A 6,000-nucleotide genomic window follows, 5' to 3' on the forward strand; every position below is an offset into this window, starting at 1 on the left:
CCCCCCCTTCTTCCACCTAGGACTCCCCAGGGGTTTGGCTGCCCAACCTTCCAGGGTTGGAGTCGGGTGCTTGCTTCGAAAGAGGCCTTCCTTGGGTAGTCGGATCAGTTCCCTGGCTGTCATCCGTCTTTCTACCAGTGTGATCATCTGATCGTACGTGGACGGATCTCCTGGCCTACTCATTTGCGGAGATCTGGCGGCAGTCCCCACATGTAATGGTCTATGACCAGGGTCTCCAAAATCTACTCCGGCCTGCACATCTTGGGCTGTAACCACTTTTGCACGAGGTGTATGAGGTCAAATAGCTGGGACCTCGGGGGTTTGTTCTCCTGGTATTTCCACTCATGGAACCTCTAGGCCCTTACCGCTGCCGTTACCCCTGATCGTGCTAGGATCTCTGCCTTCAGACGGGTATAGTCAGTGGCATCCGTGACAGGCAAGTCAAATTAGGCCTTCTGGGCCTCTCCACATAAAAAAGGGGTGAGAATGCTGGCCCACTGCTCCTGGGGCCACGCCTCAGGCTGAGCAGTCCTTTCAAATGAGAGGAGATATGCCTCAACGTCATCTCCTGACGTCATCTTTGGCAGACAACCAGTGGCCCTCAGGGTTCGCGTCCCGTCGGACCCCCAGGCCTGGGTGGTGAGGATCTTCAGCTGGTCCACCACCTCTCTCAAGAGGGCACGATCTTGGATCACCTGGCTCATCAATAATTGATTGGTTTCCTGCTGTAGCTGCATTGACTTCTGTTGTGCCATTGCCTGAACCCAGGTGGCCTCCTGCTGGGCTGCTGTGGCTTGTACCAGGGCTCTTACCACCTCCTTCATTGTGGTACAAAGCAAACAAACCAAAACCAAAAAAAAAAAAAATCCAAAACCCCAGTGCACTTTTTTTTAAACCTCTTTCTTCTGCCACGCTGTGAACGAAGTCCCACTCTTGACACCAGTTGTGACAAAGCTCTGTCCTTGCCTCCATGGGTCCTGCGTTTCCTGGCGGATTTCTCTAGCCTCAGAGGCTCACTGTGACCCTCCACGTAACCCTTCTCTCTCTAGAGACAAGGGTCACAGTCTACTGAGCCATTTTCATCATAAGCCAGCGAGGGAGGTGAGGAGAAGTTATCCTTCCTTGTACAGTCTCTGTTGTCTCCCAGTCTCAGTGATTAATTAGGGGGCAAAGGTGGGGGGGAGCCCGGGCCCACCCTCTACTCCGGGCTCCAGCCTAGGGACCCTAATAGTATCTGCTATGGTAGCTGACCTTTTAGAAACATGACATGCACAATTCCCTGGGCTACTTTCCCCACAGCAGCCATCACTTCCTCAAGCTCCACTTCACCCTTACCTCAGGGCATCCTTCCTTATGCCTGATATCGTATGTACCACTCAGCCTCTCCGACAGCGCAACTTCCTTCCACAGCTCCTGACATGCACACCCACCTGACTGACTGGGAGGCCTTAACTAGTTTCAGCCAGCCCCTGATTGGCTTCAGGTGTCCCAATCAACCTAGCATTCTCCCTGCCTTCTGGAAAGTTCTTAATTGGCCCCAGGTGTCTTAATTGACCTGGAGCAGCTTCCATTTCACTTAACCTGGTACCAGGGATTTGTTTAGCCTGGAGCTAATATATCTATCTCCCAGTACTTTTCTATAGCCATCTGGCCTTGCCCCGTCACACTGGTTACCATTCTGTAGTCTTCAGTCATTTCTGTGAAAACCTAAGTGTATTTCAGCTAGTCGTACAGTATTTCAATCAATTGAAAGTTCCTGCTGGATCCATACATTGTCCCTGCACACACAAGTCCTATTGACATCAGTAGGGGATGCTTTTTCTTTTGAAAAAAGAAAAGGAGTACTTGTGGCACCTTAGAGACTAACACATTTATTTGAGCATAAGCTTTCATGAGCTACAGTTCACTTCATCGGATGCATGCAGTGGAAAATACTGGCTGGTGAATCTTGCCCATATGCTCAGGGTTTAGCTGATTGCCATATTTGGGGTCGGGAAGGAATTTTCCTCCAGGGCAGATTAGAAGAGGCCCTGGAGGTTTTTCGCCTTCCTCTGTAGCATGGGGCACGAGTCACTTACTGGAGGATTCTTCTCTGGACGAGAAGTTGGATATGAGTCAACAGTGTGCCCTTGTTGCCAAGAAGGCCAATGGCATTTTGGGATGTATAAGTAGGGGCACTGTCAGCAGATTGAGGGACGTGATCATTCCCCTCTATTCGACATTGGTGAGGCCTCATCTGGAGTGCTGTGTCCAGTTTTGGGCCCCACACTACAAGAAGGATGTGGAAAAATTGGAAAGGGTCCAGCAGAGGGCAACAAAAATGATTAGGGGACTGGAACACATGACTTATTAGGAGAGGCTGAGGGGACTGGGGATGTTTAGTCTTCAGAAGAGAAGAATGAGGGGGGATTTGATAGCTGCTTTCAACTACCTGAAAGGGGGTTCCAAAGAGGATGGCTCTAGACTGTTCTCAGTGGTAGCAGATGACAGAACAAGGAGTAATGGTCTCAAGTTGCAGTGGGGGAGATTTAGGTTGGATATTAGGAAAAACTTTTTCACTATGAGGGTGGTGAAACACTTGAATGTGTTACCTAGGGAGGTGGTAGAATCTCCTTCCCTAGAAGTTTTTAATGTCAGGCTTGACAAAGCTCTGGCTGGGATGATTTAGTCGGGGTTCGGTCCTGCTTTGAGCAGGGGGTTGGACTAGATGACCTCCTGAGGTCCCTTCCAACCCTGATATTCTATGATTCCTTGAAGTCTTTAAACCATGATTTGAGGACTTCAATAGCTCAGACATAGGTGAGAGGTTTTTCACAGGAGTGGGTGGGTGAGATTCTGTGGCCTGCGTTGTGCAGGAGGTCGGACTAGATGATCATAATGGTCCCTTCTGACCTTAGTATCTACGAATCTATGAAAATACAGTGGGGAGATTTTATAGACACGGAGAACATGAAAAAATGGGTGTTACCATACACACTGTAACAAGAGTGATCAGGTAAGGTGAGCTATTACCAGCAGGAGAGCGGGGGCCGGGGGGGGGGGAGGGGTACGGGCGGGGTGGGGAGAGAACTTTTGTAGTGATAATCAAGGTGGGCCATTTCCAGCAGTTGACAAGAACATGTGAGGAACAATAGGGGGGAAAATAAACATGGGGAAATAGTTTTACTTCGTGTAATGACGCATCCACTCCGTCTTTATTCAAGCCTAATATAATGGTGTCCAGTTTGAAAATTAATTCCAATTCAGCTGTCTCTCATTGGAGTCTGTTTTTGAAGTTTTTTTGTTGTAATATTGTGACTTTTAGGTCTGTAATCGAGTGACCAGAGAGATTGAAGTGTTCTCCGACTGGTTTTTGAATGTTAGAATTCTTGACGTCTGATTTATGTCCATTTATTCTTTTACGTAAAACTGGACAATCTCTACCTTGATTATCACTACAAAGGGTCCATCCTCCCTGCTCTTCTGCTGGTAATAGCTCACCTTACCTGATCACTCTTGTTACAGTGTGTATGGTAACACCCATTGTTTCATGTTCTCTCTGTATATAAATCTCCCCACTGTATTTTTCACTATATGCATCCGATTAAGTGAGCTGTAGCTCATGAAAGCTTATGCTCAAATAAATTTGTTAGTCTCTAAGGTTCCACAAGTACTCCTTTTCTTTTTGTGGATAGAGACTAACACGGCTGCTACTCTGAAATCTGTCATTTTTCTTTTGAGTTACACTGCAGGTTCACTAATCAAAAGGCAGGACACATTCTGAGAGTAGTATTATTCAATAAGAAGCACAAAGTGTCAATGACATTTCAATGACAGGTAGTGGGTTTTGACAAGATCACTTACCATTTGCTGTCTCTTGTGAATTGTGATAGATCTCTCTCTCATGCTTGCTTGGATTTACTTAGTTATACAAATTTCATGAAGTGGGAAAGCTTGGCTTAAAATCTACCATAGGTACTTATATAATCTCCTTATCTGAGTGCCTCTTTATCTTTAATGTACATGTTATTGGTTACTATTTGTATTGCATTAGTGCCTAAGAGCCCATTTTATAGTCCAGGACACCCCTCTATTCATCACCATACAAACACAGAACAAACCCCACAGTCTAAACTCACTTGCCATTCTCACAGTGCCCTGTGAGGTTGGTGTGATGGTGCTCAGGGCATCCAGGACTGAGTCACTGTGTTATCTCTGTCTCCAGAATGAGGGAGTCTTGACTGTGCCTGGTTGGGTGTCAGCTCCCTAACACCACTAGGCACTCAAGCACTCTCCTCTGGGCTATGCCAGCCCTGTCTTCACCTTGCAGGTTAGCAATAGGTGTACCCCCCAGGCCTCAAATCCCTTTGAATTTTTCCCCTGTGGTAGCCAGCCCCTGACACTAGCTACTCACAGAAATCCCAGCTCCTCTGTCCCCAAAGGAGTGGTGTGCACCAGGTTACCAGTTTTACTTTAAACTACAGCATATGTAAATCACACAGCACCTCTGAGCCCTTATAATATAACAAAAGTAGGTTTATTTAAGAAAGGATAGAGATTCTACTAGAAACAAGAGAGAATGATGGCTGCCATACAAAACAAAAATAATAAAACACAAACCTGGGTCTACACTTATCAGTAGTTACCTTTTCTAGCGAATAAAGTAGGTTTTCCTCCCAAAGTTCAGTCTGTTGCAGAGCTGGCTGGTTTCATATGAACCAGTGTTACCCTGAAAACTGGATTTTAGGCCACCCTTAGAATAACCTGCCTGTCACCCTCTTCCTGGGTTATAGGTCACCATATAGTTAAGGAAACACTTGAAGGACACAGATATAACCTTCCGACAAAGTGATTGACACAGGCAGTATGCTTTCCAAAACAAAATATCTTTTTACTGATGTAACTAATCATCCCTACTACATTGTAATCTAAAAATAGAAATCAGACACCAATCCCTTATTGTAAGTCAAGGAGCATTTAAAGTACAATAGCATACAGTTTAAATGATTCTAAGCAATTCAATTAACACACAGACACCTTAAGCATGTACTAATACTACATTATACTATATTTGTGCTAACCTATAGTTAAAATTAACAATCTGTTGATTCTGCTACATTGTTTACTGTTGCTGTTGCTACTGCAGTCTCTGCCTGCTGTTGATACTGTTGTAGCTCACTCTCAGTCAGCTCTGTTTCTCTGTTCCTAGTTGCTACTGTTGCCCCTTGATCACCTCCCTCTCCCCTGCTTCTTTTGCTCTGCTACTATTGCAGCTTTTCTTCAAAAGCCACTCTTCTAGCTCATTTGCAGGACCTCTTCTGTCCTACTCCAGACTTCTGCCTGCTGATAGTCTGCCTTTTATACTGTCAGATCTTTTGTGCACATGCTCACTGGTGTTGTTTACCTCACAGTTATGATTCTGCTGACCCTTTCACCTATTTGGCTATCTGCCAGGGTGCCATTTTAGATAGTTGTTTACCTCAACTGAACTTTCCACCCCGTTGGCTTTTTGCTAAGTTGTCATCTTAACAATCCTTGGCTTCCTGCCAATTTTATACGACCTCCTTTTGTACTGAGCATGCTCAGGATCTGTAGCTTCCATCTTAAGGTGGAGTGACTCTCGCTTATTCAGAATGGAGGTCAGGTATACAAAATGGTGATTGGAGGCTTTCTTCAGTATCACCAGGATCCAATTTTTCATGAGAACACCTCACTCCTTAAGATATCTCCTCTGTGAAAGGATACAGAGAACCTCTCCCTCCTCTGTTATAGTGAAACAGTCTTTTGTTTCTCTTTGTAGACAGGGAGAACCCTGGTTTCATTATAATGTTCCTTTTCTTCACCTTCAAGTGGTTTCAATTGTTTGCAGTTGCCACTGATGGTTTTCCATTAAAATTCTTTATATTGAGCAAGGCTAACCAATTGAACCTTCCATTGCATCACCAGCTAAACAGTGCAGGGTGATAATTCTCTCTTGCCTGAATGGATCATAACTGAAACACATTATCCCTTGGTGAGAAA

Source organism: Caretta caretta, chromosome 5 (assembly GCF_965140235.1).
Source record: "Caretta caretta isolate rCarCar2 chromosome 5, rCarCar1.hap1, whole genome shotgun sequence".
Lineage (NCBI taxonomy): Eukaryota > Metazoa > Chordata > Testudines > Cheloniidae > Caretta > Caretta caretta.